The sequence below is a fragment of the Ambystoma mexicanum genome, chromosome 5q (assembly GCF_040938575.1).
Source record: "Ambystoma mexicanum isolate Mex_15411 chromosome 5q, UKY_AmexF1_1, whole genome shotgun sequence".
Taxonomy (NCBI): Eukaryota; Metazoa; Chordata; class Amphibia; order Caudata; family Ambystomatidae; genus Ambystoma; species Ambystoma mexicanum.
In genome coordinates this window covers 12,739,596-12,766,096 of record NC_090933.1, presented here as the reverse complement: position 1 = coordinate 12,766,096, position 26,501 = coordinate 12,739,596, and positions in this window count along the sequence as shown.

The following is a 26,501-nucleotide window of genomic DNA, read 5'->3' as shown; positions in this document are numbered from 1 at the left end:
GAAATGTCGGTCATCAACCGCCATTCCAATAGTGGTGCTTGCGGCTAGAGTAATACTCTGTAAGTCGCTGTTATCCACCTCTATTGGAATGGTGTCATGTTCTATGTTGACTAATGGTGTTGGGTTTACCCCTAACCCTTGCTGTTGGAGAGAAGCATTTAGATGGATATAAGCATCAGGGTTTTTCAATTTTTGTCCTCTTTTAACTCTCACTTCCAGGGAGAATTATTGTGTCCTTTCTGGGATGGTGACTTCCTCTTTGATCTGAATTTCAACTGCATAAGGTAGCAATTGAGATGACCTAAATGCTTTTTCTGGATCATCAAAGCCCATGGGATTATCCGCTAATCGGGACCAAGCTTTGAAGTTTATTAGGTCCAAACTAATGGCAAAGCGATTGAGAATGTCACTGCCTAAGTAAAAGGCGGCAGTGACGTCTCGCACGACCCAACAATTATGGACTATGCTCTTGTTGCCAATGGAGATTTTGAGCATACACCTGCTTGGCAGGAGATGTTTGGAATTGGGTGCTTCCAGGTCCATTTCCCATTTGTCTATCAGTTTGAATGTGGGAATGGCTGGATCTTTTGGGAGTTGGCGGAACATGGCTTCTCTGATGAAGCTCTTACCGTTGTTCACACACACTCGAGCGAGAACAGAGTCCTTCCCATCATTTAACTGAACAGGGATGAACAACTGCTCTCCAATTTGCTGAATATCAGCCAGGCTCTGAGCTGATTTCACATCTTTCTGGACTATAGGAGTGGGAGTTTATGATTGTGGATTAGTAAAGAATTTCAGGGTGTTTCCTTCCAGTGTGGAATACCACCTTAAACTGGAAGGAAGGTTGATTTTCAGAAATAGAGAGGACCCCCCACCACCAGTCTGTTGTCCTACTGCTATTACTGTCACGTCTGGAATTTGGCTATTCTGGAAGTGAAATTCTACTTGGTCAGATTTTTGTTCAACCATGTGGCATGTGCCGTTTAAACTAACATGGTTGACACTCTGTTTTAATTTTATTGGTCGGCTAATCTGGGTCCAGAGGACCTTGTTTACGCAATCTATTAGGGGTGACAACATTCTCAGGAGGTCATTCCCTATTAAACAAGGGGTGCCCTCTGGAGTCACTACTATGACCGGGTGTTTCACCTTGTGTCGCCCAATTTTGATGTCCAAATCTGCAGTCCCCTCGACAGGAATTTCCTTCCCGTCAAAGTTCTGCAGTTGTCCAGGAGGAGAGGTGAGAGGAATACGGTAATTCTCCCCCCTTCCTGCATTTAGTTCATCAAAGGCCCTTTTGGACAGAAGGGTAGCTTGGGATCCAGTGTCCACCAGTGCCAAAATTGTACCCTGCCCCTGTACTTGTATCGGGGCATAATATCTTCCCTCCTTCTCCTCAAGGGGGCACAGATAATGCACATTTTTGGACAACTGGTGGGCTAACTTTCTGGTTTTTGACATTGCTAGCGAAGAGATTTGGGCAGAATTCTGTGAAGAGCCTGGGGAACCTGAAAGAAAAAGTTGGCAACTGTAGATCAGAACCATTGTGGGTTCCCCTGGTTCCGGTTCTGGGCCGCCCCACCCTTTTTGGAGGCAGTCATCAGGATGGGTTTGACCCTTGGGATTTTGGTATTGTCGGTTCTGGGATGAGATGATGGGCGGCGGTAGCTCAGTCTCCACATCTCCCCAGTCTGGATTGGAATCCCTTGGGACTCATTTTTTCTTGGGAGGAGTTCCCCCATTTCTGAAGGAGAAGATCCTTTTCCCAGGATCTTCTGAGGATCCCACTCCCTCAAATTGGAAGACCTGTACCTCCTCCACAAAGTGGGTCTGTTTGGGTCCTTTTTTTCTCCTACCTCCCCTCTGCTCATTGGGAGGCAGGCTTTCAGGGGCAGGAGATTTTGTTTCCGGTTCCTGGTTTTCCAGGGGCTGTTTACAAGTTGGAAAGGAAGCTTCTTCCAAGGCTTTACACCCCCTTCCCCTTGTGCCTCCTCCCTGGGAACCGGTGGGTTATCGGTGTGCTGCCCCCGTCATTGTTCTGGAGCACCAGGTCCAGAGTTTGGGGCATTCTGCGGTGGCATGCTCATCTGAGGGTTTTGTTGAGCCCTCAGTATGTGACCCAGATCTCGTGCCATATTTTGGACCTGCCGCTCAAGTTGTGAAACCCGCTCAGGCTGATACGGGGCTCTATTTTCTCCCCTGGGCTGATCCCGGGAAGGGTAGCTATCCCTTCTCTGGTAGTACCCCTGGTTGGGAAGATTTTGGTACCCCTCCACCCTTGGGCTCCCCTCTCCCGGATTAGGTTGTCTGGGCTCAGGGAATTGGGGAAAGAAGGATGGATGATTTTGGGGCTGGAAATTGGGTTGATACCTGGGGAAAAAGTTCTGCCCAGGATTTGGAGAATTTCTGCCCTCGTGTGGGGAGTTGGGAGGGAAGTTCCCTGGGTTAGGTGCTTCGCTGGATCCCCCCCCTTGGGCTGGAGGAGTCCACACATAACCCAGGATTGGTCGGTTTCCCTTGTAGCGGGGACTTACATAGTCAGGGCAGCGGGGGACCCCATTTGTGGGACTACCTCCTCGACTCCTTGTCTGTGACTGGCCCGAGGGCCTTCTGGGCTGTGAATTATTTGGTGCAGGCAGGTTTTTAGGCCCCCCATCTCCAAATCTAAAACGGGGGCAACCTTTACCTCTGCCACCTTGGCAGCAGCAGGGGTGCTGTTGGTTTTGGGGTTTTTCGGCGCATTATTTTTATTTTCGATAGGCTTCTGCACCTCATAGATCCGGGTAGCCTGTTCAATGACCCAGTCTAAAGATCTTTTCTCATGAAAATCTCTCACAAGCTGGGTCATTATGTATTTGGGTAAGGCATGGAAAAACGTATTGATAAATTCTCTGCTATCCGTGCGCACCCTTCTGGTGGTCTGCGCAAAAGCACGCTTTAATTCTTGCACAAACTCTTGTGGGGCCTGATCCTCCCCACATTGCAAATTGTAGGCTGCCTTGCGAGCCTCTTGAGGATTTCTGTGCACAGAAAAATGTTTCAAGATGTCCGCCTTATAGGTGGACCATCTTAAATGATTTTGGTCCTCCAGCCCCGCAAAGAAACTGGAGTATTCTGGTGAGAAGGTCCACTTTAAATATTGAATACAGCTTTGGCTGTCCTTCAAATGGAAAGTCTCCATCATTTGCTCATAGAGCTCTAAGTGTTCCCAAACAGAATACTTGGCGTTCTTATGATAAGGCGTGATGACACTCCTTATTGCCTTTATTTGTTTCAATGGGTCCTTAAGCAAGGCCCTTTTTACCTTATTGGCCTTTTTGGTTCAGGTAACCCTGGTCCATTCATCCTCCGACTCAGAAGCGCTCCTCCCAGAGGTGCCCGTCTGATCTTCCAGGTTTTCCCGGATTCTGCGAGCCTGGGACTGGCTGGCAGAATGTGGGGACCTGGTCTCCTGTGTCCTGTAATGCTCAGAGGAGTCTTCAGATCCCTCCTTGCTGCCAGGATTTGATGGGTACCCCCCCCACTGACCTAACTGGGCACAGGTTTTCAGGATGCCCTTAATGGGCCTACTCTCCTGGGGTTCCCCACTAAATTGCACTGTGCTTGGGTGCCCATACCCGGATGCCCGCCAATCCATTCCTGGGAGGTACTGGCCTATGAGCCACATACTACTAGCTGGATAGTAATCTGCCATCTCCGTGGCCCTGGGCTCATGTGCGCGAGGGGACATGGGGGTGGCAGAGTCCAGGGACTGGGAGAGATGAAGGCCTCTGGTACCAGGGCTCCTGAGGTTATGCTCAGGCGTTTCCCTTTCCCAGCACACCTCGTCTCTATCAGCCCCTGCTCCCTGTTGCAATGCAAGAGCCTGCGCTTTCAGTTCCTCAGTTAAGGCCTTACTAGACTCTATCAGTCTCTCCTGCATCGCTACCTGTTGCTGGAGCCTATCATTGTGCTGACAGAGAGCCTCATTTTCTCTCTGTGCCTCCTGATTGGTCCTGGAGTACTGGGCCAGTCTCTGCTGCAGGAGGGTTAGCTCCTGAGCTGTGTCCCTATTGGCCTGCTCCTTTCTTACCAGAGCATCCTCCACCCTCCTGGTGTGCTCTAACAAGTTCTGGTGTTCTTTTTGGAGGTCACCCAGTCCCTGGAGGGCCAGGTGATTTTCTTCCATTTTCCTTTTTAAGTGGCAGACTTCCTGGCCTAAGGTATCCCTTTCCTGACTAAGAGCCTGCATCTGTGCCGCCAGGTCGTCCCTTTGCCTTTGGAAGGCACCAGCTTTCTGGCGCTCCTGGTCAAACTCTGCCTGGGTATCCAGGTCTTTCAAAATCATTTTATTGCTCTCTGCCTTCTCCCTATCTAGGTGGCTTTGCAGGGTGACAACCTGCTCGGCACATGCCCTATTGAAATCTAATTGTTGCTCCAGCTTTTTCTGGCTCTGCAGTAGGGAGTCCAAACCTTCTTGGTACTCCTTCTGCAAGGCCAGAAATCTGGTATCGTAGTCCGCCTTTTCCTGTTGCAGCACATCCATATCCTCCTTTATTTTAGTGATGTACTGTCTGCTGTCCTTTTCTGACTCCTGGCTCCTGAGCAGCCTCTGCTCAGAAGAGTCCAGATCAGATTGGGCCTTCTCTAATGCCATCTATTGCCTATTTGCCAGATCCTGGTCTTCAGCACATTTGTCCTGCATGGCTTCCATATATAGATACAAATATGCCGCTATCCTGGCAATCTTATTGTGTTCATCTTTTGCCTTAGGGGCCATATATAGTTCACTCAGGGCCACATATAGGGGACCCTGATCTCTCCAGATATCTGACCCTGTTTCAGTGACCTGTTGCGCGATTGCCTGAAACCAGACCGCCTGGTCCTGATTAGTCCACTCACCTCTCACAAATAGCTTATGTAAGAGGTGCTCCCTCGCTATTTTCATGTCTACCACGGTCGTCATTCTGGAATTTGAGTTCCTTCCTGACTTACAGAAGTTTGTATTTTATCTTGCAAAACAGACAGTTTCCTTAGAGCGTTCCTTTGAGGAGTGCTTTACAGCGTAACACAGCATGGTGATCCGACCGGATGTATGTCTCCCGTCAGTTAGCACACTATTAATCTGCACAAGTGATAGATCTAACCCAGAATATCCCGGCTCGAGCCCCCACTTTTGTAAGCGATATTCAATCAACACTACAGCCAAGTCAATGCCTAGTCTGGGATGCTGAGGAAAACCCTTATTAATGTATTGTTATGTCTAGTTCAGTACTCTGGATGACCACCCTTGTATAACACCCCCCTCTTAGAATCCCCCTGACCCCACTGAGCCAAGAAGTAGGTTTGTTTTGCAAATTGAAAGGTTTATTTGAGATTTTAAACAATATATATATATCACACTTTATAATAAATTAATATCTGATAGTACACTTAGACATATGATGTTGATCAACAATGGGTAATCTGGCACTAGCACACTTCTTTACAATCAATGAGGAGTTAGTATAGGATGGATAAAGTAGCAAAAATACTTTTATGGTTTCAAATGGATGCAATGTTGAATGAAAATGCAGTACAGAAACTAACTGATATGGTTTCACAAGATATCATATGTTCACTTTTCCCCTGGTGGCAATTCACCCCCCCCCCTTATATGCAATGCAAGGAGATGAAAGTAACACACACAGTTCTCAGGAATGCAATCAAATACAATACGAAATTCAATTCCCACCCCAGCAAGCTTAGAGAAAACAGGTATGAGTTTTAAAACACAGGCCCAAGTGCTTTGAATGTGGTGGTAGTGAAGTGAGAAATATGCTGAAAATGCTTTTAATTCCCTTTAGGAGGTTTAGGGTGAGTGAGAGATACTTGGGATGAGCTCAGGCTCACTTTAGCAATGATTCAGGGATGGTTATTAAGAGGCAAACAAATTTTTAGCAAAGGAAAGCAAAAAGCTGCTATCTTTTTACAGGTAAAGAAATCAGGCCAAATCGCAAATCGCGGCAAAATTCGCGAGTGCGTGAATCGGGATTACGGTAAAAGTATAAAGCTTAGATTCTAAGCTTTCAGATGAAAGTTACATTTCGTTCCTAGCCCAAACGGTTCCAGAGATACGGACGATTTAATAAAGTTGGATTTTCGGATTTAAAGTAAAACTCAAAATGACAGGTGACAGCTTGCAGCTGCAGAATTGACAGGTGACAGTTGTGTAGCTTTAAAAATGACAGATGACACGATTTCTAGGAGGCAGTTCTACTTAGGTTAAAATAGTTTGGATTAGATTATTTTAACTAAGAGATTGGTTCTGCCCAGTTCTGCTAGGTACTCACAATATAAATTTGAACTAGGCCTCGTCACGGAACTGGTCAGGTTTTGGACTGGACTCCGTTTCTGGTCTCGGCACTTCACAGTGATCTGGGTCAGCTCTCTGGTTTTGCTCACAGCGGTCTGGGTCACTCTGGATCTCTGGTCTGGTCTCTGGCAATTGTTCTTGGCAAAAGAATTCAAACAGCTCGCCCGGCTGTGGAATAGTTTGCAAATGATTTTAAGGATGCTGAGGCCTGCTGAGAAGAGTTCTCAGTTTGTGGGTTTAGGCCCTTGCTTTAAGTTCTGAAGTAAAATTCTGGTCTTTGGAGATTGATGGATTTGAAATCTGGATCTCTGGATGTGAAGTCGTCGGTCAGCATGCTCCGCAGCAAATGGAATTGAATCTCTCTACCTGTCCCAGCAGTCTCTTTTTATGTGTTTTGAAAACGGGTGTGTGCCTGGGCCCAGCTAAGCCTGCCCCTCTCTACTTATCATTGGCCCAATTCTCCCCTCTCCCATGATTGGGGGAAGGAAATGGATTGTCATCATGATGAGGTCTGTTTATGGGTCAGAGGATCCTCCCCTGGTCAGTTTGCCCACAAATCTATATTTGATTCAAATACATCTTTCCCAGATATACAATTTGTTGAAATTACATGTGCACATTATATATTCCTTATGGTCCATGCTTGTCCGCCTCTGATCTTCCTGGGGGCTTGCATTCAAAAATGACAACATTTTGCGCTTTTTAACTGGTTTTGCAATATCGGACATTTACCCAAAATTACTCACATGTGCGCAAGGAGTATGGACATTAATTGATGAAGTGTCAGATTTTTAACATGCAGACATTTGGAGTGAGACCCTATTTTCCGCTAGCAGCCCCCCAGAATACACCACAGGGTCCTAATGCCTCTCAAAATGTTCACAGAAAAATCATAAAATAATGATATTACTTATATAATTCTGACAAGTCCGCACTATGAGTTATCTATCTTTTTAAAATTATGCCCTGGTCAAAAAGGGGTGTGGCTTCCCACATCACAGGGTGGAATAACTGGTTTATCCACTTCCCCCAAGCTCAGCTGCTAGCAGAGGCACTGCCCCTCCCAGTTTCCCCTAAGAGGAAGCCACTTTACGACGCCCCCAATATAACATTTGCCTGAGTCAAGGGAGTTGCATTGTTCTGTTCCTTCCAGTTTCCAGGTGCTCCACCCCTAATCTAATCAGAGAGGTGACAACTCCTTTTGGCAAGGGGCAGCAGGATGCAGCTAGGCCTGGGAAGAGTGGCTGAACAGGTTTCTCCTGTCGAGGCTAGTTGTCAGGCAGAATCCAGTTTCACTAAGCCAGGTTTCAGCTAAATGTCACTTTTTGTTCCCAGTTTTCTACATTCAAATCAAACTGACAATTTGTACCTATACATTAAATAATTACTTCCTTCAAGTCATTTCAGAATATGGTTTTACATTCTTTCACCTCTTAGCAAGTCTTTCCTTGCTCTGGTTTTGTTTCATTTGTGCAGTTTTACACAAAAGTCTGGTGATTTTAAAACACCGGCTTTCTGATAGTGGTGAGTACTGGTAATGCAACCATTTTTTTGATTAAGAAAATGAATTCCCGACAGTTCTGAGTTGCTTTTTTTTTTTGGCAATCAGCATTGCCATTCCCAATGGTTTCAGGCTACTGTGTGTGCAGCTGTGAAATGATTAAATGCCCTGCGGCTCTGCTTCAAGGCTACATTCGGGAGGGAGCCGGGCATTCCTCTCCAGAGCTGCCTACATTGTGTTTCAACGAACTCTTATTAGCCTCGCGGCCTTGTGGCCTTGTCCTTTCACGTTCAGACAACAATGTTAACAGTCGAGCAGTGTAAGCAGAAATGTGCTGCGAAGCAATTTGAACAGAAAGCAATGAGCAATCAAAAGAAAACAAAATGGCGATCCTTGTTACATCAAAATGGCCGTTCATTGGTCAAACTCGCAAACCTGTATTTCTATCGTTACGTACATGAGACGGTTGGCCTTCGGCCACCAAAATGCATTTGCCGTCCATCGTGAGAGGTGTCCATTTTTCTAGACCGACAAACCCTCCTTTGGCCGTATGCCAAATGTCTCATTCATTTATTGTATCCTCCTCTGATGACGATAAGTGTGAAGTACATATGTCTGAATTTTGCATGCTATTATAAGCATCGTCATCGTCATTAATGTCTATCGCCATTAATTCTTTCACTGTTTTCATTTTATTTGTGTCTCTGTCATCCCGGCCATAAGTTTGTTTTCTATTTGTTATCATATGCATACATCCCTTAGTACATCCCTCAGTTATCTCAGTGCAAACTATCGGTAGGCAGTGTATGCAACAACAGCACGTTATGAATATTTCAAACACTACTACTAATATCGCAAACAACTTCCATCCCCAAGAATACAGTATTCCCCAAAACCAGGACTCTATTCCCCAGCCCCCTTCTTCAGTAGGGAGTTCGGAGCTTAGGACATGCATTTTCTTGATTGCTTCAAAAATCGTAGGGGAGTAGTCATCTACGAATACGCAGCACGCTGATCCCACAATCTTGCAAATTCCCCCACGATCAGCCAGGATTACATCGAGAGCCATTATATTTTGCAGCGTCATTAACCTAATTCCTTTTTCTTCCAACGTCATGTTAGATAGTATATCTGTCGTCGTGTTTATCGTATCTTTTAATATTGTGGACAGTTGCCTTATGTTATAGGAGTTCACTATCTGGGACAAGAATGGTATGAATGATTTTGCTAGGTCCTTCGCTATCAAAACACCTTTGCTACTCCTTCGGGTTCTAGATCTGGATAGCCTGGCCATGTCTGCTGTTTCTAAGAGGAACACTCCGGGGAACAGTAGACCTAGGTAACATGTACCTCCCCAGTTTCTGGGTAACCAAGGATATGCTTTTTCTCCACATATAAAATAGACTGGATCTCCCACATATACTGGTTCTATTTCCCATTTTAGTACCGCTGTATTCATGCATCCAGTAAATGTTCCTACCGAATAGGAGCCTTTCTTTTTTAGACAAAACGGGACAGTTCTCGGGTTGTAATTCACTGTGTAAGAAGGGGAGAAGGGGGAATTGCATCTTTGTTCCCGTCTGTTCTTACACGAAACATCATCACAGATGTTTTAACTGGTGGGGACAATCTATCTTGTCTATTTTGTTGTGTTACTTTTCGCATACTTTTTGGCGTAGGTTCTGGGATCAGCACTTGTGCTTTATGGAATATGGAACAACCCACAGGTCTCATAATTATTTCCTAAAACTCATTTATGTTTGTTCTATCTAATTGACCCGTACTACTCTTATTCCACTTCCCATAAAACATTGCACTTAAAGATGCACTGCATGCAGAACTTAATGGTAATGGTTGTACATACCAACCTATTCCTCTCCCCACATGCTGTGGTAAATGGGCGCATACCCAACAATTATTTTTCTTTAGAATTGCATGCGTCATGTTCATGATGAGTAATAGCGTATTGTTCCCATACCCTTCTCTGTGTCTCTCTTCCATTGTGGACAAGGTATAAGTAATCACCTGAACCGGGCTTTCAGTAGTGGATATATTAACTATTGGTAAAAACATTCCCAATGGGTGTATAGATTCCACATACCAAAACACCAAGGCTGTCGTTATTGGTGCTACCACACTCATGAAGTACATGATTATTGTCAACGCCAGCATACAATTTATTTTACCATGCGTTTTCCCTAAGTTTACAGTCTTTATAACTAACTCATTCTCAGCAGTGGTGCAGGATGAGGCTGAAACCGGTCCCGACATTTTTCTCACCGTCCTTCTTCTTCCTGACAAAGTTCGTTGTGGATGTCTCTCTTCGTCGCACTTGTCCGGATGTCAATAAGTTCAAAGGAATTGTCAACAGTTTAGTCTGCCAGCCCTTTGCAGCCTGGTTTGCTTATTCGTTCTAGGCAAGATCACTTATCCTCTCCCATACTGCTCAGACGACTTCTGAACAGTTCTCTATTGCCTTTGTACCATGTGCGCCCAGCTTGTCCGCTCTGGTTCAGGACACATATACTTTTTCTGATCGCACCGAGGAGCCGCGAGTCTTGAATTGTCCGACTTGCACAATTCTCACGCTTCTCTCCTCTACACCTCTAGTTCCTTCTCCGTCCATGAGCGGAACCAGAGGTTAGCATATACACCAAAGAACGCAAATCATATCGCCTCAATCCTGGTATTGTGTGATCCGTGAACAGTGCCGGTGCACTTCCAGATCCACGCTCAGAGCCAGCCTGCGGCGCAATGGCAGATGCTGGTGGGCGCCAAAGGGGTACACGTTTAGTATCTGTCGTTATTTGCAATGAAGATTTCGTGGAGCCGCGAGTCTTGAATTGTCCGACTTGCACAATTCTCACGCTTCTCTCCTCTACACCTCTAGTTCCTTCTCCGTCCATGAGCGGAACCAGAGGTTAGCATATACACCAAAGAACGCAAATCATATCGCCTCAATCCTGGTGTTGTGTGATCCGTGAACAGTGCCGGTGCACTTCCAGATCCACGCTCAGAGCCAGCCTGCGGCGCAATGGCAGATGCTGGTGGGCGCCAAAGGGGTACACGTTTAGTATCTGTCGTTATTTGCAATGAAGATTTTGTGTCGGCCAACAGTGATGTAGGTTCTGATGGGCAATGTTGGGGCACTCTTTGCCCTTCCCCCTTTTTGGCAATCTTTTCAAGCTTTGTTTCGAGTTTCACTTCCTGCTCGAACAAATTTAGTGGCGGTGGACTGGCAGCAGTTTCTTTCGTTTCTGGGACCGCTGTCTGTTTCTGGTCGTCCGGATTGGGCAACTCTTTCAGTGAAGATGGGATCTTTTTGGCATGGGTGGCATGGATCCGCGACTTCCTCCCATCCACCCGTATTGCCGTCTGCGTTGCCTGAAGCACTTGGTAGGGGCTGCGCCACCTGGGTGCTAACGACGATTTCCTCTCAAAGTTTTTAAGCAGCACCCAGTCTCTCAGCTCCAGCACGTGTCCCGGTCCAGTATATCTTATGGGTAGAGCCTCCTGCACCTGCTGATGAATCAAACGCAATTTCTGTATTAAAAGGCCACAATAAGTGCTAAGTACAGGATGTTCCACTTCACTCAGTCGCTTTGGCTGAGGTGCGCACGAAACATTTGCCGGCCTCCCCATCACAATCTCATACGGGGAGAGCCCAGTTCTAGCCTATACAGACGTACGCATGCACAATAGCGCTATCGGTAAGGCATCCACCCAACTCAACTTGCTCCCTGCACATATCTTGCTAATTTTTGACTTGAGGATTCCGTTATGCCTCTCAACAAGACCGGCCAAACTCAGATGCCTCGAAATATGAAATCTCTTATCAATCTGAAGACCTGCACATATGTGTAATACCACTGCGCCCACAAAATGTGGACCGTTATCTGACCATATGACACGGGGCAAGCCAAAACGGGAAAAGTATTCTTTAAGAATTACTTTTGCCGTACTCATTGCTGTGCAGTCTTTTAAGGGATATGCCTCCACCCACTTGCTGAATGCACAGATCACCACTAAGACATATTTCAAGTTTTGGCACCTCTCCATCTCTATGAAATCAAAATGGATTACCTCAAAAGGCATAGAGGGCGGGCCAAAACTGCCTATTGGAGTCACTGTTCCCTTCCCTACATTGTGTTGTAAACACGTAATGCAGTTCTGCACCAACCTCTCTGCATTCTTCTTTATGTTTACATTCTGCCATAAGGTAGATAGGTGCTGTATTATTTTTTTTTGCACAGATGTGGGTAGGGCTGTGAGGCATTGTGACCATTGCAGTCACATAAGAATTTGGCAACATCCAGTTGTTAGTTGCCTTGTCCACCCAACAACCCTCTAAATCTAACTCAGCAGAGCCCTCTGCCCACCCTTGTATCTCATCGGCCGTGGCTTCGGCCTGCATCTCTTTGATAGTGGCAATTCCATCTTCTATCATACAGGGTACTTCCTCAGTCTAGACTGTCATCATTTTATTATTCAAATCAGTGGCAGTTTGTTTCGCAATTCTATCTGCAAATGCGTTTCCCTCTCCCACTTTGCATGTTATCTTTTTATGTGCCTCGCATTTCACTATCGCTAGGCGCTTTGGAAACGTGAGTGCAGACAGCAATCGCACAATCAAAGGGCCATGTTGAATTCTGGCCCCATGCGATGTCAAGAAACCCCTCTCAGCCCAGAGTCGACCAAAGTTATGAACCACCCCAAAAGCATACTGACTATCATATAGATATTCATGTTCAAATTTTCAGAAATCTCACAGGCTCTGGTCAATGCTATTATTTCTGCGGCTTGTGCCGAGTTGTAGGGAATTCTTTTGCTTTCTACAACGCTCTCTAGGGTAGTGATAGCGTAAGCGGCAGTTGACGTGCCATCAGGTAGTTTAAAACAAGAGCCGTCATGAAATAACTCTCCATCTGGCTCCTTTTGTGGGATGTCATTTAAATCAACTCTCCCCTTCGTTTCTTCCTCAGTGACCATTAAGCAATTGTGGGGTGGTGATTTGTTGTCACCAATTTCTTTTATGGGCAGTGGCATTAATTCTGCAGGATTCAAAGGGCTACACCTCATAATTTGGATATGGGGCGCGAATAAGACAATTTTGTATCTTGTCAGTTTAGCAGAGGTGAGGTGTTGCATCTGTGTCCTATTTAATAGGACATCTATGACATGTGGCAATATCAGAATTAAAGTATGCCCCAATACCACCCCTTCCTTTTGTTTCACTGATGCATCAGCCGACGCGACAGATCGCAAACATCGTGGTAGTGAGCGCGCTACAGGGTCCAGCGCAGAAGAAAAATATCCGCACGGCCTATTTCTTCCACCTTCTTCCTGTGTCAAAACAGCTAATGCACATCCTTCATTCTCGCATACAAATAATCTAAAAATATTTTCATAATTTGGCGTGCCCAGAACTGGAGCAGAACATAATGCAGTTTTCAATTGATCAAACGCTCTCTGACATTCTTCATTCCACTGCAAAGGCATCACTGCATCCTTCTTAGTTAATAACACCATTGGCTACACAATTAACGCAAAATTACAGATCCACTGCCGGCAATAAGAAGCCATGCCTATTATGGCTATGACTTCTTTCTGTGTCTTTGGAATAGGCATACAAGAAATACTTTCTATGCGTTCTGGCGTTAGCCTTCTCCCTTCTTTCGAAAGTAGGTAGCCCAAATAAGCTACCTCCTTTCGATTATATTGAAACTTCTTCAAACTAGCTTAATGGCCATGTGCCGCTAGGTGTGACAGTAGTAATACGGTGCTCTTTTTACAAATCTCTTCTGTATCAGCAGCGATCAACAGACCATCTATGTATTGCAATAGTACACACCCCACTGGTAATTCTAGCATGTCTAGCTGCTCTTTTAACGCTCTACTGTAAATACTCAGACTTTCCGTATATCCTTGTGGAATGCACATGAATGTAAATGATCGTCCCCCTAATGTGAACGTGAACAAATATCTACTGTGTTTGTCCACCGGAATGCTAAAGAAAGCGTTTTTTAGATCAATTACGCTAAAGTATTCTGCTGAGCCAGGTATCATTGTCAAAATTGTAGATCTACTACTTTGTTTAGCGCGCGCAAATCAATTATGAAACGATATGGTACTTTATTGCCTCCTTTCTTAAACACTGAAAGAATCGGGCTGTTACATGTACTGCCTATAATTTCTTCAATTACCCCTAATTTCACTGAATCTGAAACAATACTTTTCAATCCTTTCTCTCCGTTTGCTGAAATTTTATACTGGGGAATTCTTGGCAATGTAACTCCTTCTTTCAAAATGATCCTCACTGGCTCTATCTTCAAGCATCCTACATCGTTGTCATGCATTAACTCTCCTGGCAAGGTTTCAGACATGAATTCTGCCACAGGGGCATCTTATGGCCAAATCGTCAGAAACACCCCACCTGACGTACAATGTATAATCGCACCTAGCTTTTTCAACAAGTTCAATCCCAACAAGTTCTCCCCACAATGTTCTGTTAGGAGAAAAGGACAATATTCAGTGAATGGTCCTATAATAACTGGGACTGGTTGCGACACTGGGTTTATGACTGGTGTACCTGCGAACCCTACGGAAACATTCTTTTGCCCTGACAGTGGTATATCCGGAACCAAGTGATGGTCTATTGAACACTTTTGCGCTCCTGTATCTACAAGGAAGCAGAGCTCCTTATTCCCGACTCCCATTTCTACGTAGTGTCCTCCCTGATTAATGGGAATAGACACTGGTTCCGACCCTTGCCCTGGGCTGTCCTATTGGGGAAATAACACATCATCCAATGTGTAGTCACCACTATTACTGTAATACGTATTTGGCTGCGTATTGAAAATGTTTCCATTCTTTCCTCTATTTCCCCCACTCTGATTCCCATACTGTTGGTTTTGCTGACCCTGACTCTGGTTAGGAGCACTTTGGTTTTGGGCTTGGTTTTGATTATCTTAATTATTGTGGTGCTGCTGTATACTATTCCTATTTGGTCCATTCGCTCCTTGGTGCCCTCTGTGCTGTCTTCTCTGACCAGATCCATTTCTATTTTGTAAATGTGGACATTGCGCTCGCCAGTTTCCTTCCTCCTTACAGTATGCACACTTATTTGGTCCCGATGGCCCCCCATGCATATTCAAATTACTCCTCCCTTGTGCGTTCCCTCTTCCTCTATTGTGTCCTGCTACTTGCTGCAGTAACACACTTGTTTTCAGATTTACTCTATCTTTCTCCTCCTGGTTCTTTCCCGCATTCACTCTCGTCTCATAATATTGGGCCATGTGCAATACTTCACTCATCGTTTTTGCTTGCCATGCACTTTCTGATGTCATTATTAGGTTCTGAATTGGAAGTCTCAACCCCCTCACATATTTATCAACAAATAGCCTCTTCCGTGCTTCCGAGCTCACATCCTGCCCAATGAAGTCTGCGAATACTTCTTCGAATTTATTGAAATAATCTGTTGCTAACTCATCCTTGCCTTGCACACATGCAGTCAACTTGTCCTATTGAATTCTTTTCTCTGGGACAATTTCTTTTAATTTCTGTATTATGCGTACTGGTAATGCTACCATGTTCGGTCCTGGTGTCCCTCCAACCGCTTTATTCCAGTCTTCTATTATCAAGTCCGCCCATGTGGCGCCATAGGCCATTACGTCATCCACCTTTCTTATTTGCTTCCATATGTCTGTTGGCAGGATCACTGGGAATATTAGGTCTATGTCACCCATGGTAAGCACGGATGATTGCAGGCAGGACTCTACTTCCTTGTAAAATCCTGCAGGATTCTTTCTTATATCAGGAATCGTCTGCTTTATGTTGTTCACCTCCTGTCTGGAAAAGGGGACATGTACGTACTGGGCTGTATAATGGGCTGGCATTACCTGCGCCGCTACGGTGCCCGTTGTGAGAACCTCTGTTTTTGGCACAAAGGTAGGTGGGACCTCCCTCATAGGGAATGCCCCACTTACTGTCCCTCCCCCTTCTCTCATGTGTAATAATATTCCCAGATCAAGCGATAGGGCTGTTTCTCCTGTCCCTCGCTCTAGTGCTCTCTTATATACTGCCATTATTTCGGGTGGGCTGGCCTTGCCGTTTTTTTATATCCTTGTCTAGTAAATGTTCAGCCATCGACTGCAGTGCTTTTCTTTTCAATGGCATGGAATATTCATCAAATTTCTCATGTATCTCCATTGTGGGGATACTGGGATCCGACATCCATCTGAACGCCTCTCGTATACATACTTTCAATTTGTCGCCCCTCTGTACTGACGACATTGAATGTCGTTGCTGTATATATGGCTCTACCGCATCCTTCCTATCGCTCCCAATATCCTTACCCCTGTACCCAGGTGCAGTAAACATTTCAGCATAATCATTATCCAATTCATTTTTAAGCTCAAAAAGTCCATACACATGTTCCCTCACTTCTTGATCTCTTTGTCTACAGCGTGCTAATGCATTCAAGTCTAACAATCGCTGCGGTGGTAATTTCCCAATTAACTGTTTCCATCTCTCCACCCATGCATTCCAACACTACCTGTCTTTCGTTGCTTCTTCGGAAGTCATACATCGAAGCCAATGCTGCCGTCCCATCATTCCCGTCTATATACATTTGTGCCTGTTGCTGCAATTCCACCTTCCTTTCTTTGCTGATCGCACTGCGAGTTACCCTTGTGCATCCACTTTGTTCAGTCCCGCCTCTTGCCCCCGTGGTTTCAACTTCAACCCCTGGAGGGACGGACGGTACCGAGTCTGTATCTAAGGCGGGAGGTGCGGATGGGACAATAGGAATGGGGAGTGTCTGCTGTGGGCCTGGTTGGCTAATAGGAGGTGTTATGTGCGCGGTCTGTGGCTGTGGGAGGGCTTGAGCTACGGGAGGGGCTTGAGTTATAGTTACTGACGTGTTTGGCCTCGTTTCTGATCTTGGGCCTTGTTTTGTATGGATCAATATGTTTTCCAACACTTCATCTGGTGTGTTCAATTCTGGTTGTGGGTATATTTTTTCTATATTTAACTGGTCACGTCTACCTGACCTCCTTAGACTCTCAGTCCACTCCTCCTCCTCCTTTTCTTCCGCTACTTCACCTTTCGATTTATGCCTGCGTGCATGCTTCGCTCTACTTATAAATCAGAGCATTGCTTCCCTTCTCCAGTCCTTAACGATATCAAATGCTTTGGGACGCGCTTTCTTTCTTATCAACACCCTTTCCAAATTTTCTATTCTGGCTATCTCAAAAATACGATTTATCGGCCACTGATGGTCTTGTTGCTTTCTGTTTTGCCTATGCCAAGTATCACAGAATATTATCGCTCCCACACCATACTTCACATACATCTCATACGCCGGTGTTCCCCCAGGTGGTGCAATTTGGCCATTTTCCAAAGATTGTCTACCACAGCGGAAAAAACCTGCTAGGGTGGACAATACCCCAGGCATTTTTCAACCTTACCTAGGGTGTTTGATTTTGCAAAGTCAACTCTCAACCAATATCAGGATTATTTTGAATCGGGGTATGACTCACCTGATAAATCAATTTGTCCTCCAGGACACAATTCGTCTGTATACTGACGCAACCAATGACGTCGTGCCTGCGTTTCTTGGCTCTGCCTCGTTTCGGGACCCTCGCCTCCTTGTTCTCTAACCAGATACATCGATCAGGGATCAGATGTGTGCAGATCTGCAAAGGAATCTCTCCTCACTTCTACAGGGCGCCCCGAACACCTCTTGATCCCAGCTCGATCGTCACGTCCTCGTCGTTCTCCGCCTTTTCTCAATTACAATGTACACGATGGAACAAGTGGGGGAGGGTCCCTATTCAGGTGCCAACTTGAAAGGGGCCCCTAGGGGCCCTCTTGTTATGGAAACAAGGCAAGTCACCACACACGATAGAGATGCCAGACACGAGGTTGTATTCTCAAAGCTAGGGTTTATTGCAAAGCAAATAGTCTCAGTTGGCCAACTCGGTCTCACGTCCCGCGACCTGTATCTCTAGACCTCGAGGGATGCAAGAGAGCGAATTACGTACATCAGTTACCTATATACAAAATGCATATCATACAATCAGCTGTGACATGTTTAACACCCCCCTTTATTGGGTTTCTTTGAACTCGGTTTGATGATGGACACTTCCGACGAATATGACACCTTCAAATATCTATTCTAGTAACAATATGCAACCTTGCAAGTGCAGAGACATCTTTTCTTTGTTGGACAGAACACAGTACTTCTATTCTTGTAAGCGAGCTACATACGGGGGAAGAGTCACATTCCAGACCTTGCTATCTATGAGGTGCTATTCGTGTCCTGGGAGCCGACACGCTCTGCAGGGCTCGGAAAAGGGGGGCCGTAAGAAGAGCATAATTCAAGCCAATAGCTGCTTTATTCTAAAATATTCTACCATATAACGAGACTGGCTGGAAGCTGTGAAATGATTAAATGCCCTGCGGCTCTGCTTCAAGGCTACATTCGGGAGGGAGCCGGGCATTCCTCTCCGGGGCTGCCTACCTGTGTTTCAACGAACTCTTATTAGCCTCGTGGCCTTGCGGGCTTGCCCTTTCACGTTCAGACAACAATGTTAACAGTCGAGCAGTGTAAGCAGAAATGTGCTGCGAAGCAATTTGAACAGAAAACAATGAGCAATCGAAAGAAAACAAAATGGCGATCCTTGTTACATCAAAATGGCCGTTCATTGGTCAAACTCGGAAACCTGTATTTCTATCATTACGTACATGAGACGGTTGGCCTTCGGCCACCAAAATGCATTTGCCGTCCATCGTGAGAGGTGTCCATTTCTCTAGACCGACAAAACAGCAAATAATGCATGTTCAACAAACAACGTCATGGAACTCCCATTACTATGCTAGCCAACTTCTCAATTGCGAATGTGGCGGCTGCCAAAGATTGTTCACAGGGGAAGTGACCCCTCATTACTGGGCCAAAATCCCACTGTAATACGCTAAAAGGCTTGTACCCCAACATAGCTCTCTGCATGAGTGCTGCTGTCATAACTGTTCCATTCGTGTGCAAGAATAAAAACGATTCCTCTGAATAATTTGGGATCCACAAAACTAGAGCCGTGCAAATTGCCTTTTTCAACTCGTCAAATCTTTGCTCCATTTCTTCGGTACATACAATCTTTTCCTGACTTACTTGACCCTTTTTCAGGGCCTGCAAAAATGGCCTCATGTATGAACTATAATCAAATAACCCTGCCCACACATAATTGCATAGTCCCATAAATTGCTGCATATGCTTTACCATATGTGGTTTTACTTTCTTCAAAATGGCCTCAGCCCTTTCAACACCTCTTTATGACAATAGCACAATTTTTCTTTGTCCACTTTATATACTTTCTCAGCTAAAATAACCATAAACTGAACTAAATCATGTCTGCATTCTTCTTCTGAAATGTTGCAGACCAAAATGTCATCTACGTAATGCAGCACGGTACTTGGCAAATCAATGTTGCTTAAGTCCATCTGCAGGACTCTATTGAAAATCGATGGGGACTCACAGTTATCATGAGGTAATCTTGTACTTTTTAACTTCGTCTGTCTGAAAGTAAATGACTACAGATCTTGAGAATCTTTATGCAATGGGATTGAGAAAAACACATTTTTCAAGTCAATTACAGTGAAATATCATGCCTCAACAGGGATACTGCATAAAATCGTCGCTGGATTAGGAACTAGAGGAAACTCGGCCTCTCCAATCTGATTAAGCATGCGCATGCCCTGAATTATAGGCCACTACCCCCCTTCGATTTGTCGACAGGGTACACAGGTGTATTACATGTTTACTCTGACATCACTAAAATACCTTGATCCAACATGGCAGATATCGTCTTAAAAATACCCTCATCTGCCTCTCGAGACATTGGTCATTAATTCGAACGTATCCACATTGGTCTCTGAGCAATGCGAGAAAACATAATTTAGTAGTAGGTCAGCCCACTTCATTCCTTGCACTCCATACCATGGCACTTCAAATTTATGGAATCCAAGATTCTCAGCCAATCCACAGTGCTCATAATCGATGTTCAGCCAATGAATCCATGAGTCCCCCAAAATCCATACACTCTGCCTATTCAAAGACATAGCCATAGCCATCTTCAGTGTTCTCATCAAACCTCTCTTCCTATACACCACACCCAGGATACCTGATTGTCTGATCCCCTGATGTCCAGGGACATCTAGGACTTTCCACTGTCTCTGCAGTCCCATTTCCATGCCAGGCACCTTAAAAGGCCTGTATGCTATCTGCATATTAATGTGCTGTCTGCGGACCTCGTAGCATATTTATTTATTTATTTATTTATTTATATGTATATAGCGTGCAAGCAGCCCAAGGGCATTGAGACGCTGTTACTTGCAACAAACTTAGTTACACAGGTACAGGCATAGTGGCGGTCGTTGATACATTGTGAATACTACAGAACATCATACTGTTGTTACAGCCATTGCACTTGGTCATTGCGTTACAACTTATGCATTGGGTCATGTGGTGAGTATTCATGCTAGTGTGCAAGGCCTTATGTGAAGAGGATGGTTTTCATAGCTTTGCGGAAAGGTGGTGAGGGCGGCCTTACCTCGGATCGTGGGGGTAGGGCATTCCAGTGAATGGGTACGAGATAGGGGAAACTGGATCCGCCCGCTCTGGCTTTTTTTTACAAGTGGCACAGAGAGTATGTTGGTATAGGGTGATCTAGTTGGCCTGGTAGTGGAGACAGGGTGGGTTCCTTTTGAGAGATAGGCAGAAGCAGTGAGGTGAATGCATTTGTGGGTCAGTGTCAGAGCTTTAAAGACGATCCATTCCTTTATTGGGAGCCAGTGGGTTATTATCCTGGCCTCAGAGATGTGTTCTCTTTTGGCAATGCCTTGGGCTGCTCGGAGAGCATTGTTTTGTATGACTTGTAGTCTCTCTAGGTTTTTATTGGAGGTTCCTAAAAAGAGTACATTGCAATAGTCTAGCCTAGAGCCGGTGATGGCTCTGGCTATGTTGGTGCAGTTCTCTGTGAAGAGAAAAGGTCTGACTGCGTTGATAAATTTAGCATGATATGCAGCTGCGGAGGCTGTGGGATGTTTTTACCCATGCATCCAAGCCCTACCATAAAACTGTGTGTTACTGGCATTGAAAACATCATGATGGCCAGAACTCCCCAGAGAGTGCACAGGGAAAACATGAAGAATAGGCTGCCACCCATTTTTGCCTATGTTGTGGGCACAGGAGGGCACTGCCTAAAACCACCATTGGGCTACACACACAGTAGCCTGAAACCATTGGGAATGGCAATGCTGATTGCCAAAAGCAACCCAGAACTGTGGGGAATTTATTTTCTTAATGTCCAAAATGGATGAAATACCGGTGCTCACCACTATCAGAAATCCGGCGTTTTAAAACCACCAGACTTTGGTGTAGAACTGAACAAATGAACCCAAACCAGGCCAAGGAAAGACTTGCTAAGAGGTGGATACAATGTAAAACTATATTCTGAAATGACTTGAAGGAAGTAATTATTTAATGTATATATAAAAAATAGCTGCATGTAAGTTGGATTTGAATGTAGAAAACTGGGAACTGAAGTGACATTTAGCTGAATTCTGCCTGACAACTACCCCCGACAGGAGAAACCGGCTCAGCCACTCTTCCCAGGCTTAGCTACATCCTGCTGCCCCTGCCAAAAGGAGATGACACCTCTCTGATTGGGTTAGGGGAGGAGCACCTGGGGACTGCAGGAAGTTGAACAAAGCCCTGTCCTGGACTCAGGCAAATGTTATATTGGGGGGGGTCGTAAAATGGCTTCCTCTTGAGAGAAACTGGGAGGGGCAGTGCCTCTGCTAGCAAGCTGAGCTTAGGGGAAGTGGACAAACCAGAAACTCCACCATGTGCTTGGGGGAAACCACACCCCTTTGGGCCAGAGCATAATTTAAAAAAAAGATGGATAATTCATAGTACGGACTTGTCAGAATTATATAAGTAATATCATTATTCTTGTGATTTTTCTGCGCACGTTTTAAGAGGTGTTAGGACCCTGTGGTGTATTCTGGGGGGTTGCTAGCGGAAAATAGGGTCTTACTCCAAATGTCTACATGTTAAAAATCTGACACTTCATCAATTAATGTCCATACTCCTTGCACACATTTGTGTAATTTTTGGTAAATGTCCGATATTGGTAAACCGACCAAAAAGCGCAAAATGTTGTCATTTCTGAATCCCAGCTCGCAGGAACATGGGGCTTGAACAGAGACCTGTCTTAATTCATCTGTAATATGTACATGTAATGTCAACCACTTGTGTATCTGGGAAATATGTATTTGAATCAAATATAGATTTGTGGGCAAATTGACCAGGGGAGGATCCTCTGACCCATAAACAGACCTCATCATGATGACAATCCATTTCCTTCCCCCAATCATGGGAGAGGGGAGAATTGGGACAATGACAAGTAGAGAGGGGCAGGCTCAGTTATGCCACGCACACACCCACTTTCTAAAGACATAAAAAGGACCACTGAAAGACAGGCAGGACATTCACTTTCCACTTTCTTGCGGGACGCTTTGCCGGTAGACTTCAGACTTCACATCCAGAGATCCAGACTTCAAATCCAACAATCTCCAGAACCTGTAGCAGAAATTAACTCCAGAATTTGTACCAGAGAGGCCTGAATCCACAAGCTGAATCCTCTTCAGCAAGCCTCAAAACCAACCAAACTATTCAACAGCCGGGCGAGCTGCTTGAATTTTTTGCCAAGAACTTTTGCAAGAACCTGTAGCAGTATCCAGAAAGCAGTGCTGTATCCGGAACCAGAGAGAACCACAAACCAGACCGTTGAGAGCAGAACAGGTGCTTGACAGACCCAGAGAGCAGAGCTGACCCAGATAGCTGGGACTTCAGAACCACCCGCCGGAAGTCCCGTCCAACCTGACCAGACCTTGACGGCTTATTTCAAAAATATAGTGTGAGTACTCACTGCCAAAACCAATCTCTTAGTCTAAAATAATCTAATCCAAACTATTTTTAGCCTATTAGAACTGCCTCCTAGAATCGTGTCATTCTGCCATCTTTAAAATTGAAAACTGTCATCTGTCATTCTGAGCTTTAAAATTTAAAATCTGAAAAACTACCTTGACTAAATCGGCCGTATCTCCGGAACCGTTTGTGCTAGGAGCGAGTTTTAACTGTCATCCTAAAGCTAAGATACTAGGCTTTCCAACGGACCTAGAACCGACTTGCTACTCATTATAAGGCCTCCGTAATTACGCTCGACGCATGCGATTCAATTTGCCGCGATTTGACATTTTGCACATTTTCAGCCACGTGTAAAAATCAGCAGCTCCTTGCTTTCCTTTGCTAAAATTCGTTTTAACCTGCTAGTTACTCATAGAGCATTGCTAAAGTGAGCCTGAACTAGTATACACTAGATATCACCCACCCTGAACCCCCTATAGGGAATTAAAAGCCTTTTTAGCATATTTTTCACTTAATTGCAACCACATCAAAGTATCTTGCCTGTGTTAAAACTCATACCTGTTTTCCTCTAAACTTGCTAGGGGGGAACTGAATTATATCTGATTGCATTCCTGAGAACTGTGTGTCTTCTTTCCATCTCCTTATATTGCATAAAGGGGGGGAGTGAATTGTCAAGGAAAAGTGATTACATTGTCTTTTGTTGAAGCCATATCAAGTTATTTTCTGTACTGCATTTCATTCATCATTGCGTTTCCTTGAACCATATAAAGCGTTCTTTCCCACCTCATTCTTCTGTTCCTATTCATAAGTAACCAAGAACTGTGCTACTGTAGGATTACCTCTTGCTGATTACTGCTCATATTCACAAGTGTACTATCCATTATCAATTTATTTATAAAAGTGTGATATATATATATATATTGTTTAATTTTTCAAATAAACCTTTTAAATTTGCAAAACAAATCTACTTCTTGGCTCAGTGGGGTCAGGGGGATTCTAAGAGAGGGCTCATCATACAAGGGTTCATCATCCAGATTATAACTTGCCATAAAAATATATAAATAAGGGCTTCCCTTGGGCATCCCAGACAAGGCACTGACTTAGTGGGATTGCTTGATTGGAGTCACTTACAAGGCTATTTCATTGACTTGTCTGTCCATGGATAGGCTGGAATCCAGGTAGACTCCAAGAGTTTTGACAGAATCTGAGACAGGAATTTTGATGGTGTCGATTGTGAAGTGGCTGAATTGTGAGTCTAGATTTTTGAGCATGTTGGGGGAACCTACCAGGAGGAGTTCGGTCTTGTCGGAGTTGAGGCATAGTCCATTGTCTGCCATCCAGGCTTGGATGGTGTTGTAGAGGTTGTTGAGGGTCACAGTTACCAGTGAGGGTGAGGAGGATTTGTGTATCGTCGGCGTAGTTGGTGTAGGAGATGCCCATAGCGTTGAGTATGAGGAAGAGGGGTTGTGTGGAAATTTTGTAGAGGGTGGGGGAGAGGCAAGAGCCTTGGGGCACACCACAGGGTATGAAGGTTGGTGAGGCGGAGGCTAAGTCGGAGAATACTTGCATGGTTCTGTCTTGTAAGAAGGAGGTGATCCATGCTGTGGCCTCTGGGGAGAATTTGGCAGTGGCAGAAAGGTGGTGGCAAAGGACCTCCTGATCTACGAGGTCGAAGGCCGCGGATAAGTCAAGGAGTAGGAGAAGTGCTGGTTTATCCGTGTCTCTAGCATCGTACTTCTGGTTTTTCAGGTCAAGAAGGGCGGTTTCAGTCCCGTGTCTGGGGCGGAAACCAGATTGGCGGAGTCCAAGGAGTTTGTTTTCTTCAATGAAGTGTTGAACCTGCAGGTAGGGTGCTTTGTCCAGTATTTTGAGGAGGAATGGGACAGTGGTGATAGGTCTATAGTTGTTGGGGGAAGTGGGGCCGAGTGTTGTTTTTTTTAGGAGAGGGCGGACCCAGGCTTCCTTGAGGGAGGTGGGAACTTTCCCTGTGGTGAAGGATGCATTAACGAAAGCTGTCAGGAAGGGCTCTAGCGCTTCAGTGCAGTCTTTGATAATGGGGGTCAGGCATGTATCCCCTTTGCAGTTTGAGGGTTTGATGTTCCTCATTATGTTGATGATGTCTTTTTCCTGAATGGGTTTGAAGGAGAAAGGATGGGGGGGATCCGGGGCAGGTGGTGGGACAGGGATGTGTTTATTAGGTAGGGCTTGCTTGGTGGCTTGTATTTTGTTTTTGAGGAGGCTTAACTTGGTTTTCATGGCCTTTTGTATGTCATCACACCAGGTTTTGTCTTTGGTGAAATTCTGGGGGGTCGGGAGTGGGTGTCTCGAGTTCCCTAAAAATTGGAAAGATTTCTTTGGTGCTGGATTGAGCTTCCGATATTCTGGATTCGAAAGATTTGGCCTTTGCTTGGGTGATTGCCTTTTTGTATTTAATGGATTGAGCTTTAAAGATCATCTTATCTTTGTCAGTGTGGGACGTTTGCCACTGTGTGAGTGCTGCCTTTTTCTCATTGCGGAGAGTAAGGAGGTCCTGGGTGAACCATGAGTTGGAGTGGGTAGTGGGTTTGGATTTGTGGGGTTTGAGACGGGCAATGGAATTGATAGCTGATGGCAGCATCATAGGCTGTTGCGAGTGTTTCTGGGTCTGAGGAGAAAGGTGGTCTGAAGGCTGGTCCTTGGAGGAAGGTCAGTAGCCTTTCCTAGTGAGCTTGCGGGAGCTTCTGGCGAGACAGGGTGGGAGGGGTTGGGGTGGGGGAGTAGCAGGGCGCTAGTGGTGAGGATGCTGAATGTGATGATGTGGTGGTCAGACCATGGGGTGGGAGTGTTACCGGTGATGATGAGTGGGCAGTTATGTTCCGCGACCCAGTCCAAGGTTCTGCCCTGAGTGTGAGTTGGGCTAAAGATGGTGTTCTTGTAGCCCAGAGCCTTGAGGGCTGAGTCAAGGGATTTGGCTGATGGGTCCTTACTATCCAGGAGACCTAGGTTAACATCCCCCAGGAGAATGGCTTTAGACTGTTTTTTGAGGTTGTCCGAGAGGAGGTGAATGAGAGAGGCTTGAAAGTCTCCTGTTGGGCCTGCAGGGCGGTAAACAGCGTGCATAGTAATGGTGCAGTGGGGAGAGAGGGTTATTTTGACTTGGAGGTAGTCGCTGTTGTTGTGCAGGGATTTCTCTACCTTTCTGATAGAGAGGCAATCTCTGGCAATAATTGCTACACCTCCACCTTTAGAGAGGCGATCTTGCCTAATGATAGAATAGCCAGGGGGTAGGGCGAGGGAGAGCGCAGGGCTGGAGGCCTCATGTAACCAGGTTTCTGAGATCACGAGCAGGTCGAGGTCATGGGTGGTTAGGAGGTTGTGGATGTCTAGAGCATGAGCATTGATGGACCTGGCTATAATCATGGCACATTTCAGATGGGGTTCAGAGGCGTCCGGGGAGGGGGTGCATGGGGTGAGGGGGTGAGGCGGAGGGCATGGTTGTGCTCTGTGAGTTGCACACCATAGATTTTACACATGGGGGCTCATTTTCAGTGGTGGTGGGCACATGTGAAATAGCATTTGGCATAGTAGCATTCAAAATAGTGGTGGAAGAATTACACATCACAGACTTTACACTTGGGGGCTCGTTTTCAGTGGTGGTGGGCACATGTGAAATAGCATTTGGCAGAGTAGCATTCAAA